This window comes from Miscanthus floridulus, unplaced genomic scaffold (genome assembly GCF_019320115.1).
Source record: "Miscanthus floridulus cultivar M001 unplaced genomic scaffold, ASM1932011v1 fs_377_1_2, whole genome shotgun sequence".
NCBI lineage: Eukaryota > Viridiplantae > Streptophyta > Magnoliopsida > Poales > Poaceae > Miscanthus > Miscanthus floridulus.
This window is the reverse complement of record NW_027096677.1, coordinates 26,339-40,792: the sequence shown is the minus strand read 5'-3', so window position 1 is coordinate 40,792 and position 14,454 is coordinate 26,339.

Here is a 14,454-nt window from a genome sequence, read left to right as displayed (position 1 = left end):
TGGGTCTCTCAAAAAGGCGCCTGGGGGCTACACCCATTTGCTTGTCACCATAGACAAGTTCACAAAATGGATCGAAGCTCGGCCGATCTCCGCGGTCAAGTTCGAGCAAGCTATGTTGTTCTTCCTCAACATCATCCATCGTTTTGGAGTACCGAACTCCATCATCATAGACAATGACACACAATTCATCGGCAAGAAATTAATTAGATTCTACGATGAACAACACATCCGAGTCGATTAGGCTGCTGTCGCGCACCCCCGAACGAACGGGCAGGTCGAGCACGCAAACGACATGCTCCTACAGGGCCTCAAGCCTAGGATCTTCAAACGGTTGAACAAGTTCAGTGCACGTTGGGTCACTGAGCTCCCTGCGGTGCTCTAGAGCCTAAGGACAATTCCCAGCTGGGCCACCGGCTACACACCTTTCTTCATGATCTATGGTTCCAAGGCCGTCCTCCCAACGGACCTCGACTACGGAGCGCTAAGAATCAAAGCATACGACGAGCAGGGAGCCAAGGCATCCCACGAAGACACCATGGACCAGTTAGACGAAGCCCGCGACATCGCCCTCCTTCGTTCGGCCAAGTACCAGCAGATGTTGCGTCAGTACCACAGCCAACGGGTGCGGGGCCGGGCCTTCAACGTCGGGGACCTCGTCCTCCGCCTCATGCAGAGCAACAAGGACCGTCACAAGCTTTCCCCGCCCTAGGAGGGGCCATATGTCATCGTGGAAGTACTCTGGCCAGGCGCCTACAAGTTGAAAACCATTGACGGCGAGGTCTTCACCAACACTAGGAACATTAAGCAGCTACATCGTTTTTACCCTTAAACAAATGCATACTCTTTCTTATCAGTTTTGTCTCCAAAAATCCCCAATCTTTAGTGACTTCCGACCCCTGCAAAGTGCGAGGGGTCGGACCTCACTCGGGGCTGATATAAGTATGTTTATCTCGCAAACACTCTCTGTGTTATCTTTGCATACATTCTCTGTGTTTTCCCCCTTTTCTCATGGTAAGTCCTAAAGGCTAGAATTTCAGGAACAAAATCTGAGTATAACTAGTAGGACTATGGGAAACCCACGCCCTGACGGCTATGGCCTCCTTGCTCACCAGCGTGATCAGAGTTGGCACTCTCGCACTCCGAGTTTTTTGTGACCTTAACTATAAGAAGGGTCGGAAGGCACCAAAATCTCTTTTACAAAAAGAGGGATAAAAACCGAAAAGCTATTTGCCGTAGCGAAAGTTGAAAACCTATTCATTTTTTCGCACAAAATTCATTGCTTACAAAGTGATTTCATCATGAAAAGGTCTAATGTATTCATAAATACAAAAGACTATTCACTCGGGGGCTCCCCCACAAACTTATTCGATTACAGTCTCTGACCAGCTCTACTACGAGTACTACTACGGTCGCCGTGCCACGCTTCCCATCGGCGACATCCTACCGCTCCGTGGGATCCTCGAGGGCGTCGTCATCTACAACATCGAGCACCACATTGGCGACTATGGTGCCTTCGCTAGGGCATCCAGGAAGTGTGCCATCATCATCAGCCACAACCCTGACAATGGCACCTCCATTGGGGCATCCAGGGACTGCGCCATCATCATCAGCCGTAACCCCGACAATGGCACCTTTGCCGGAGTGTCTAGGGACTATGCCATCATGATCAACCACAACCTTGACAACGGCGTCTACGCGGGGGGTGTTTCCCGCTGAAGAAAGGCCGCCACAAACAACGGTAAAACCGACGACACTTAGTACTCTCTAGTCCACCTCCTTCGGCGGAGGCAGCCCCTGCTCGACAAAGGCGGCCGACACCATCTCATCTATGTTCGATAACCTCCAGCTCGACATCACGCTCTAGATTCATGAGCGGATCTATGAGTTGTTCTCTCCTTGGCATTACCCTCTCTCACTTAGGAACCGCCATGACGTATGAACGCATTTGGTGGAAAGGAAAAAGAAGAGGTAGCAGCTCATAAGCAGGCGAAGGAATGGGATGAGAACTCCCTTCCCCCTCCCTATTTAAGGAAGAGGCGCAACAACTGAGGAAAGGTGAAAGGTTGGGACAAAAAACTCTCCTCCTTCCCCTATTCAATGTAGATGGGAAATCAATGCTGATGGGAATCTGAGGCGATGCGCCTGGATCGATAGGACATGCTCTGATCAACAAGACATTGCCTGGTCAAAATAGGACGTTGCCTGGGCATGGCCCACCACTACTGACGGGACGCGCTCTGATCAGCGAGAATCAGGGCGTACCCGCATGCAGGTGACTCTCCGCTTCACTAGGCAAGACCATGGAGTGACCTGACGATGGAACCCCATCTAGGGGGGCCAACAGGCCTCCTGGGTTGATCGAACGACCTAGGTAAAACAACGAATGAATGACCACTGAAAGATAGGCGCCTCTGTTATCTACTTCGCATGTTAATTTCATTACCGAGCGTCCAACCCCGGCAACGGCAGGGGCATGGACATTGCTTGGGGGCTGCCGAGGGTGTCTACTTGTTTAGACATCCTCATCGCCTGACCCCTCCTTATGTTTAAAAAACCAGAGACGCAGGGTGCGGGTGTAGAACTTTGAGTAGAACTGGACGAACCGCTAGACCCTACGCCCCCGCAGCTATGGTGTTTTCGTTCACCAGCATAATCGAATTCATAGTTCCCCATACTTTGAGCTCCTGTATCCACCTTCTCGAGAGGGGTTCGAAGAGGTCCGCCTGTAGAATCTCCTTCAAGGAGAAGCTGTTGGGTCACTTAAAGTCAATCGAACGGCGCGAATCACCATCGAGAGATAGAGACGAAAAATCATGATGCTCATGCAGGTCACACCAGCCCCATCGCAAACGCTGGACTCGAAACCCGTACGGACATGTCCGGTAAGAGCTTCTCGTCGCTCGTACCACCGAGGTAACATTACCAACCCCCGCTTTTGTTTCAATTAAATCGCACATTAATCCCATCATCCAAACGTTGCATATGCGATCTTCGCATCTCAACACTTCATGTCGTGCCATGAAACGGCACCCGCCTCATTTGATATGAGCGGCAACTGACCGAGGTTCGAAGGCCGGCCTACAAAGGGCTCGAGGCCGCCTCATGTCAAACAGAGCCAGGGGGAAAAACCATGATGAGCTCCAGCGGCCTTGCCCAACCCTGCTCAGAAGCAGACAGGGACATCTCGACCTTTCTCGTTCGATTCTAACCCCAAGCCAAACCCATAGAATCTCTGTCGAGGAGAGGCCAACAGGCCACCTGAGCCTACCAAACGGCTCGGGTATCTACCGGGAGACGGGTTAAGAAGTAGTGGAATGCCACATGAGGGATCTACTGACCTTGTCAGCGAATGATGGACCCAGATTCCACACGAACATACCCGTTAGCGAGCTCATTGAGCACGACACTTGAGCCGTCGAGGCAAGTGTCGTCAACTCAGCCCCTCCGATTACGGAAATCGAGGATAGGGTGATGCGCGAAACATGGTCGACCCCTATTAGGCCCTAAGGGGCTCGGGAGCTCGAGCTGCTCGGTTTGAGATCGAGACACCGAGGTTCGAAGGTTGACCCACGAAGGGTCTAAGGCCGCCTCGCGTCCAACAAGAGCCACGATAAAAGACATAGATGACCCTCAGCGGCCTTTGCCCAACCCGCATTGAGGCGGGAAGGGTCATCTCAACTTTCTAAGTTCAATCTAGCCTCTTGCCGAGCCCATAGAGTCCCCATGAAGGGGGAATCTGTTGGAAGGTAGGTCAAGGAACAACGAAACACCATCCGAGAGCTTTGCCGACCCTATCGCAAAGCAGCGGGATCAGATTCCGTTCGAACATCCTCGTTAGCGAGCTCATTAGGCACGTCACTCAAGCCACCGAGGCAAGTGACATCGCCTCGACCCCTCCAGTTGTGAAAAACCATGGACGGGGCGATAGTCACAAAATGAGCCAGCCCTTGACCGAATCCCCACCACGCGTGGGGGCTCAAGGAAGGCCAGGCCAGCGATAAGACCAAACGCAAGGTCACAGAATGATCGCCAAAATCGTAAGTAGGGGGTACGTGCGAATACAAAAGTAAGTTCACAACCCTCGCTCTGGTCTCTAGTAACATCCAGCGCCAATAAGCGCAAAGGGTCAAATCTCACTCGGGGGCTGATAAAGGTACGAATACCTCCTTTTTTCTTCAAAATAGTCATTGCATCAGACCTCTTCCTCGTGTCAAGACTAGCGGCAAGGCTTACGGGAACAGATAAACGAGCACGCCTGGCAAGACGACAAAAAACCCATGCCCCGACGACTACGGTAACTTTGCTCACCAGCATAAATCGAAATTTCCCCCTTGTGCACCTCGGGCCCTACGGTCTTAACGAACGCAAGGGTCGAATCGCATAAACATTTTTTCTCGAATACAAAAGGGAAGAAAGTATGATCAAAACGAACGAAACAAAATTATGAAACAAAATTGTTTCCGGACACGAAAGTACCAACACTTGTCCACATATTACAGATAAATGTTTATCAAACTTATTCAAACTAACTACTTCCTCAAAAGGAGAACCATGTCTTTCAGACTATTCGCCAGGTTCCGCGCAATGGGAGTCACCACCTTCTCAATCTCATCCAACTCGGAGTTTTCATAGCCAGGCGCGAAGCCAAGGCTCATTACCTCCAAGTTGATTTCCCGATCATAATGAGAGCGGGCAACAGCAAAGGCTTGGGTAATCCCAGCGTGAAAGGCGTTCACCTCAAGATGGCCCACCCACGCTGTGATAGCCGCGGCACGGGCCGCAAGTGAGCTAGTTTTCTCCAGCTGCGCCACCCCCAGGTCATTGAAGACCACCCCGATGGCGGCGTGCAGAAGATCGTGATCATCACTCTCAACCTAAAGAGTCCCCCGCACCTTAGCAAGCTCTGTGCCTAGCCTGATAGAGATGCTCTCAGCCTCCAACCTTCGGGCCACCGCGACTCCAAGATCCACTCGGAGGGAGCTGACCACCTGACCCTCCTCATCACGCTCTCGGATGGCCCAGGCGCGCTCCTCGTGGACCATGACGTGCTCTGACTGGAGCCTTTCTATGGTCTGGTGCAGCTCGTCTCGCTCCCGATGCAGCCAGGCAATCACCTCGGCATCCCGATCCACCCTCTACTACAGCGCCACGAACCTATCTTCGGCTTTTAGCTTGAGATTCTGCTCCATCTCTAGCTCAGCCAGGAGGCCGACGGCCCGCTGGTTGGCCTCGGCATCCTTCTAGAGCAGCTCATTCCACTCCTTTCAGACCCTAGTGGATGCCTCCTCGTCCCGCTGCACCCTCATCGACAAATCCTAGAACATCCCGTGGACCTCCTCTGTGTCCCGACGCGCCTCGGCTTCCCGCTGTTGGGCGATAGCAAGCTGGGTGCTCACATCTCCACAGGACCGGGCCTCCTCGATGAGGCGGTCCCATTTTGCCTTTTACTCATGGAGGAACTGGGATTTCCCCTGGCTACGAGCAATAAGGGACTGAAAAAAAGACCAGTATCAAAAATAAAAAAATACAAGAATACATGAAGAAAAGAAGAAAGTGGGAGGGAAGATCAAGCACATACCTAGCCAGTGGGAATGATGACGTCACGTAGGATGCCCTTGGCTTGGCTTAAGGCATCCATCATGGCTGAGAACCCAATGTTGAGACTCTCCCGCTCCATGCTCTCAAAAGCATCGTCGAGCGAGAAGAGAGTCGACGTTGGGTCTAGAGGCACCATCCACCGGAGCGGTGGCTCACCCAGCGTGGGTGACCCTCGCTAATCCTCTCCACCACCGCCACTATGCCTAGCGACCCTTCGGCCACGTCCTCCTCCGTCCGGCCCGCCTCAGGCATCACCGCCAGGGCCATCGGTCGCACGGACTGCGCTGCTCCCTCGAACACCGTCGTGGCTATGTCTAGCTGCTCCTGACTTGGCACGATCATGGACACCTCCGCTTGCGATGCTTGGGGCTCGACTTGCGACTCTATGCCCACCATAGGAGGCACCACAAGAGCGGGCAGTGGCTTCGTCCCCCCAACATTGGCGGTGGAGTCACCACCACCGTTGTCTCCTCGACGACCCTCGAGGGCGCTTCCTCAGCCTCGACGCCCGCCTGACCCATCGAGGGCATGGGTGCCATCGCTGGCGGTGCCTGAACGGCCAACGAGGCCACGACATTGGCTCCACTCCTGCCTAAAATAGAAGCGATGTTAGGCAATGACACCCGTTCCACGTGAAGAGCAACACTCTTCTTGGGCACCAGTGCCAAGGAATGGCCCCATCGTAAGAGTCTAAAAAAGTTAAAAGGCATAAGGTCACACCGAAAAACAGAAAAACAGGAAAAACAGAGGAATCGGTGGCTTACTCTGGCGCTGTAGGGCGGTAGGAATATTTTGGGGATGAACCCCCAGTTTCCTACTCCAACTTGCCTGGGCAAGACTGCTTCGAACCCCCCTACTCTCGGGCAGAGGGTCTTGCCTCCTTTATCTCCGAGGGCGCGGTGATGGAGCCACCCCTCTCTGTCGGTACCTCAGGCGTGGCAGCAGGGCCACCCACCCCCATCGGCTCATGGGGCACGACATCAGAGCCACACCCTTCCATCAGCACCTTAGGTGCGGTGGTAGATCCACCGATCCTCCGCTGGCACCCTAGGTGTGGCAGTGGATCCACCGGCTCCCACCGGACCCAAGGACGGGCCCAGCTCTACCGGCCTCATGGACTCACTTCCCCCCACATGGAATGGGAAGGGTCCCTGTGTGGATAATTAGGTGCCTATCAGCGAATCCTCACCCTCTAGGACATCCCAATCCATGTCAGCAACTACCTCATCATCGTCATCGTCATCGTTGTCGTCGTCGTCACTAGCTATCTCCTCTCCTCAATCCCGCGCTTGCTGCTTTCACAACATCTTCTTCTTCTTGAGCTCCCTTGTCCTCTTATCCCACTCGGTCGTGGTGCAATTCGTTGCCGCTAGGATCTGGTCCTTCGGCAGCGGAGCCAAGCTATCCCTAAGGACAAGTCTCTTTGGCTAGTCCCGCTATCCTGAGGTCAACATCAAGGGGTCAGAAATTCAAGTGAAGGCACGGGAAAGGGGAACTTACGAAATCGATGAACCCCGGTTCCGGCCGCATTGGAGGATGTCCCAACACCGGATATACGAAGTCAAGGACAATGCCAGCGGTGTCCTTTGAAGGCTCCATCGCCTCCTTGATCTGTTGCGCCACTTCAGTGGGGAGCGCTTTGCCAGTGAGCATCATCCCTTCAGGCGACGCCCCGAGTGCCATCAGGTACAGGGGGAGCACGTGGCTCATCAGCGACGCCAACCTCCGTGTGTGGTAGGCGCCAATGATCCCTGATCCCTTCACACCTCTCTCCTTCAGAATTTGGAGGGTGGCGAGATGGTCCTTGATCCTCTTCTTATCTTTGTCCAGGACACCCCACTTCCACGACCCTAGGACCTCTTCGATGAGGCGCCCGGAGTACACCGGCAAGGGGCGGCCATGTCATCCTTGGACGTAAAACCACTACGAATGCCACCCCTTGTTGGAGGTCAACACATGCATCAACAGGTAATCGTTCGGCTGGTTGTTGCGTAGATGAATGCCGGCACATCCCATTGGCATGCTCAACACCTACTTCCCAACCCGCTTCTTCGACAGGTTGATGGCAAAGAAATACCACCACAGATCGAAGTGGGGACTAATCCCTAGGAACCCCTCACATAGGGCGACGAATGCCGCAATATGCTGGACCCCATTGGGATTAAGGTGCTGCAACTCCACTTGGTAGTACTCCAACAACCCTCGAAAGAACTTATGAGCAGGTATGGTGAATCCCCGCTCGTGGAAGAGAGCAAAGGACATGACATACCCTTTGGGCAGCGATGGCTTGTCCTCATCACCAGGCAGTCGCCACTCCTCAACGGCGGACAACGGGCGAAGCAGGCCACGGCGGATGAGGTCCTCCAGGTGCTGAGGGGTAATGTTGGATCTGCACCATGGCTCCATTAAAATGATGGGAAAGGGGGTGGATGTGAGCTCGATGGCGGCCGTGATGCGGATGCGAGCTCGATGGCGGCAGCAATATGGGTGTGGGAGGCTCAAGCGATTGGCGGTAGAGGTTGTAGATACAAAGGCGAGGAGGCGAAGTATGGAACCCTAGGGGTGAACCCCGTGGTTTTATAGGGGCAACGGATGTGAGAAGGGCAACCATCCGCCTCGATCTCCGAGCCTGCCACGACACACCGCCGCGTCATGTCATGGGATACGCACTCGCGATCCCTATCCTTTCCCACCAAAATTGCACTGGATGGTTTGCCTTCCCAAGTAGACCAGACTCTTTTCCCATAGAGGGGATATGGGTCAAAAAGCTTCTTCTTTGGCCCGCATGGGCCCAGGAGTTCAAGGGCTGGCCCAACAGTCTCGATGGCCGTCCCAACGAGGAATGGGCCCACGAGCGACCAGGACTCATGTACACGAGCATCAGTAGGGCCTCGATCCGTAGTCGAGCCCTAGCTAGGCTGACCCTAGACTAAATCCCCGTGAACGAGATACCAGGGTTCCCTTAAAGCTATCCAGTAGATAAAAACCAAATCTCATAGCCCTACCCATGAAGGGCCCAAAATTACCCCTCGGGCGATTCTGCCTGAATCACCTAGGGGCTCAGGGGCTACACCCATTGGGTGCGCTTGCGCGCACCCTCTGGCGAATCAAAATACCCCCTAGGTGATTTTGCCCGAATCACCCGGGGGCTACACCCATCGGGTGCACTCGTGCGCACCCTTTGGCAAGACAAAACGCCCCCCGGGTGATTCTGTCCGAATCACCCGGGGGCTCGGGGGCTATTATCGGGGACGTAATACCGGGGTACCCAGGGGCTCGAAGTCCTACCACATCCTCGACCCGAAGACACAGCGTGTGCGCACGACGTGCGACGTTGTGTTCAACGAAGGACGAGGATGGGCGTGGGACAAGGCGGTGGACGATAGCTCGGCTCCGACGTACGATGACTTCACTGTCGAGTACGTCCACTTTGAGGGAGCTGGGGAAGTAGGCAGTTCTTCTTCGACGAACACGTCTACCCCAGTCCCCAAGCCTCCACCGACCCCAATGCTTGCTACTTCGACAGCACCACACTCTCTAGCCAGGACCTCAGCTACGATGAGTTCTTCGCCAGCTCCACCACAGCCGGCACCAGCACCGACAGGCACCTCTTCGGGCACGTCTACTCCAACACCAGCTTGTGTCAAGCATAGCCCGGTTGAGCTTGCTACTCCGCTCTCTCATGATGAGGAGTGCATCGATGCATACCACAACAGCGAGCAGTTATAGTACCGTATGATAGAGAACCTTCTCGGTGACCAGCCGGTGCCGGGACTGGTGCCTCATGACCTGGAGGCGCAGTTGCACCTTGCGTGTGATGACGGCGAGCCTCGGTCGTTTGCTGAGGCCGAGAGACACACGGCATGGCGCGCCGCGATGCAGTTGGAGATGGATGCGGTTGAGAAGAACCGCACCTGGGAGCTTGCTAACAATCCTTGTGGTCACCGCGCGATCACCCTTAAGTGGGTGTACAAGCTGAAGAGGGATGAAGCCAGCGCCATCATCAAGCACAAGGCTCGCTTGGTGGCATGAGGTTTCATGCAGCGGGAGGGGGTCGACTTCAACGATGCCTTTGCTCCCATGGCACGGATGGAGTCCATGCGACTCCTCCTTGCGCTAGTTGTCCAGGAGGGCTGGCGTGTTCATCACATGGACGTTAAGTCGGCATTTCTTAACGATGACTTGAAGGAGGAGGTCTACGTGCACCAGCCGCCGGGATTTGCAATCCCTGGCAAGGAGGGCAAGGTGCTCCGCCTGCGTAAGGCCCTCTATGGCTTGCGATAGGCACCGAGGGCATGGAATGCCAAGTTGGATTCCACGCTAAAGGAGATGGGCTTTGAGCAAAGCCCGCACGAGGTGGCCATCTACCGATGAGGCAGTGGAGGAAATGCTCTGTTGGTGGGTGTCTATGTCGACGACTTGGTGATCACCGGCACTAAGGATGCGGAGGTGGCGGCATTCAAGGAAGAGATGAAGGCCACCTTCCAGATGAGTGGCCTGGGGCCTCTCCCCTTCTACCTGGGAATTGAGGTGCACCAGGATGACTCCAGGATCACGCTTCGATAGACCACCTACGCCAAGCGCGTCGTTGAGCTAGCTGGGCTCACCGTATGCAACCCAGCTCTCACTTCGATGGAGGAGAGGCTGAAGTTGAGCCGCGACAGTACGACGGAGGAGGTGGACGCTACGCAGTACCGGCGCCTTGTGGGGAGCCTTCGCTACCTCGCCCACACACGGCCGGACTTAGCATTCTCCGTCGGCTACGTTAGTCGGTTCATGCAACGACCGACGATGGAGCACCAGCAGGCTGTGAAGAGGATCATCTGCTACGTTGCGGGGACTCTCGACCACGGCCTCTACTACCCTAGGTGCCCTGAGGCGGCACACTTCGTCGGGTACAGCGACAACGACCACGCCGGCGACATCGACACCAGTAAGAGCACGAGCGGGATCCTCTTCCTCCTCGGCAAGTGCCTCGTTACCTGGTAGTCGGTCAAGCAGCAGGTGGTGGCCCTATCCAGCTGCGAGGCCGAGTACATAGCGGCCTCCACCGCTTCGACTCAGACGCTCTGGCTCACTCGACTGCTCGGTGATCCCCTCGACAGAGACACTAGAGCGGTGGAGCTCAGGATGGACAACAAGTCCGCTTTGGCCCTGGCAAAGAACCCCGTTTTACATGAATGGAGTAAGCACATTCGGGTGAGGTACCACTTCATCCGAGGCTGTTTGGAGGAAGGGAGTATCAAGGCGAGCTACATCAACACCAAGGACCAACTTGCGGACCTGCTTACCAAACCTTTTGGGAGGATCAAGTTCCTTGAGCTCTGCTCTAGGATCGGGATGGTTCAACTTTTCCACAAGACGACGCACAAGACTTAAGGGGAGAATGATGGATAAGTCTCTGTGCTGGCTGGTCTTTGTGGAGCTGCAGCATATGGTCCTTGTGGCAGCATGGTGGTCTTGTTGCCCATGAAGGACAGCATCCTTGACTGGCTAGGACATCATCTTAGCATCTAGGACTAACATCTATGATAGCATCTAGGACAGCATCTAGGACAGCATCTTAGCATCTAGGACTAGCATCTTGGCATATGGTTGGCTGGCTAGCAGTCTATAAATATGCATCCCCAACTCCTCAAGTTGGTATGACATTGTGTGAGAAATAAACTAGAAAATTGCCCCAACTCCCTCCAACTCCTAGTGTCATCATCTCTCGATGAAAGTAAGAATTCTGCTACTACCAAGAGTAAGAATTCTGCCATGGTAATTTTTTGATACAGTATGAAAACCCAGTTTTCTTCATAGATGTCAGCAAATATATGGAAAACGTACAGAACTCTCTCTCAATAGCAGAATTGGTTGCAAATTAAATCTCAGCAAGACCTAAATAATATGATACAAGGGTTCATCCGTGCTTAGTAGCTTGGAAAGCAAAACATCTTTAGAATCACTAGTCACTCCAAACACAGGGACATCTTCTCTTCAACAGACTAAGACTAACAGAGCAATCACCTGGCAAGACAAGTGGCAAGCAGCTAGGATGCCCCAGGCACCACTGCTCCGTCAGAAGCAAAGAACTGCAGGGACTGTGGTAAGCAACCTTTCAGAAGGATGCATTAGAAAAATCATGAACTTATGACTGAAAAATTATGATGGTTCGCAACAATAGTTGCAGGAAAGATATCATAGCTAAAGTAATCAACCTTTCAGAAGGACGCATTAGAAAAAAAAATGATTGTTTCTTGTTCTTCTAATGATAGGAAAAAAAACTATGAAATGACAAAAAAATTCCCATTGCGATCATTTTGATAACTTTGATCAAGAAAGTCTTTCTGACTGCCAGCATCGTCATGTTCTGTTTCCTTGATAACATGGAAGTGTGCACAATTGTAATGGGACAAGCCAGATAATCAGACATAGTCTATAATAAGACGATAATATATAACAATGATAAATAAAGCACCAAAATTAATCAGACTAAAGGAAGGCTTGGCCATCATCATTCTTACATCATGCAATATGACCCTGCACTCCTAGGCCTTCAGAAACTTCATCAACTGAAAGTAAAAAAAAAACTATAACTAAACAATTATACTTCAACTTTTGATCGGTAAAGAAAACTGTAGCTGATAGGATTACGGATCCTACCGCGTAGATCACGGAGTCTGTAGGGGTGAGAGGGAGGTGGAGCAGGCTGGGAACCTCGCTGCCGGTGGCTGGACGCCGTGGTGGAGGATGGGCGGCTGCGGCTGTAGCCCTAACCCTCGCGTAGCTACAGTAACGACAGCACTGTTCGCACATGAACAGTAGAGGCGGCTAGGGTTAGGAACTCCCGGCTCCCAGGGGAAGCCGGAAACAATAGATTTGTTTCTGCTTAATTATCCAAATGTCTTACAAGCCATATATATAGCTTTCACAAATAAGGGATATATCTAATAAATAGGCTAAATAATAGATAATATGGGCTGTTAGCCCCCTAATGCCGGTGCACAAGCTCAGCCACTAATGGGCCTCCGCCTGGTATATGTGACGCCGGTCATAACATCTCTCCCCGCCTGCGCAAACAGCTCGTCCTCGAGCTGGAAGTCGGGGAAGTGGTTGTGGAACTCGTCGAGGGTTTCCCACGTAGCGTCGTCTTCAGGGAGGCCGTGCCACTGGATCAACACCTGCCACACACCACGGCGCTGAAGCGCACGGAGAGCCCGCGCCGGAGCAGGAAGCAGCCGGCCATCCATGGTCGGAGGGAGACTGGTCGGGGTCGCTGGAGGGTCGTCGCGGCGAGGCTTTAGGAGACCAACGTGGAAGACGTCGTGGATGCGGGCGTTCTCAGGCAGCTGGAGACGGTACGTGACACGGCCAATGCGTTCCAGCACCTGGAACGGACCAGCATAGCGAGAACCCAACTTGTGCTTAGCTCGCGGGTCGAGGGACTGTGCGGTGCGGTGGAGGAGGCGCAGCCACACCCAGTCGCCCACCTGGAACTCCACATCGCGGTGGCCTGCGTCGTAGTACTTCTTGGACAGCTGCTATGCCTGGAGGAGTCGTTGGCGCACCTCGGCCAGTAGCTCATCGCGGTCGCGGAGAAGGCTATCGACGGCGTCGGTCCTCGCCATCCCCTGCCTGTACGGCAGGATAGGCGGAGGAGGGCGGCCATACACCACCTCAAAGGGAGTCATCCGAAGGGCCATGTGGAAGGAGGTATTGTAGCAATACTCCACCCACGACAGCCAGTCCACCCACGCCCTTGGCCGGTCACCTGTAACACAACGGAGATACATGGCAATCACCTTGTTGACCACCTCCGACTGGCCGTCGGTCTGAGGATGAAAAGCGGTGCTCATGCGAAGCTTTACGCCCGCCATCTGGAAGAGATCCCGCCAGACATGGCCAGTGAACATGGGGTCCCGATCACTGATGATCAATGAAGGGAATCCGTGGAGCCAGACGATGTTGTCGAAGAAGGCGCGAGCGACGGAGGTAGCCGTGTAGGGGTGCCCAAGCGCAATAAAATGAGCGTACTTGGAGAAGCGGTCGACGACGGTGAGGATGACAGATTTCCCGCCAACCTTGGGCAACCCTTCGATGAAATACATGGAGATGTCGGCCCAGACTTGGTCAGGCACCTCCAGCGGCTGGAGCAGCCCGGCCAGCTAGAATGCCTCCGTCTTGTTGCGCTGGCACGTCGCGCAAGTGCGCACCTAGTCCTAGACTAGGGAGCAGTCCCCTAGGATGTAGAAGTCGGCGCAGAGATGGTGGAGAGTCTTCTGTACACCCTCATGTCCAGCCGCATGGGCCAGCTACAGGACTTGGTGGCGCAGGTCACCGACGTCGGGTACGAAGATACGCCGGCCATGCAGCAGCAACCCGGCGTCCGCGCACCACGGCGCCGCCAAGTCGCCCGCGTGCAGGCGTTGCAGCAGCTGATGCGCGTCCGGGGCGGTGGCTGTAGCGCTACGGACCGCATCCAAGAAGGCGAAGGACGGCCCAGAGATGGCCCTGGCCGCGCCCGCGCCTGCTGCAGCATCCACAGCCTCGGCGTCATGCCGGGACAGCGCGTCGGCCACGGTGTTGAGGCGGCCCGGGCGGTATTCCACCGCGAAGTCAAAGCCAAAAAGCTTGCTGAGCCACTGATGCTGGGGAACTGTGGACAAGCGCTGGTCAAGCAAAAATTTAAGACTGTAATGATCGGTACGGACCAAAAAGTGGCGCCCCCACAAATACGGTCACCAATGACGAACGGCTTGCACCAGCCTGATGAGTTCGCGCTCATAAGCCCTAAGCTTGAGATGGCGGACAGCGAAAGGCCGGCTGCAGTAGGCGAGGGGTCCAGCGCCCTGGTGAAGGATGACACCGAAC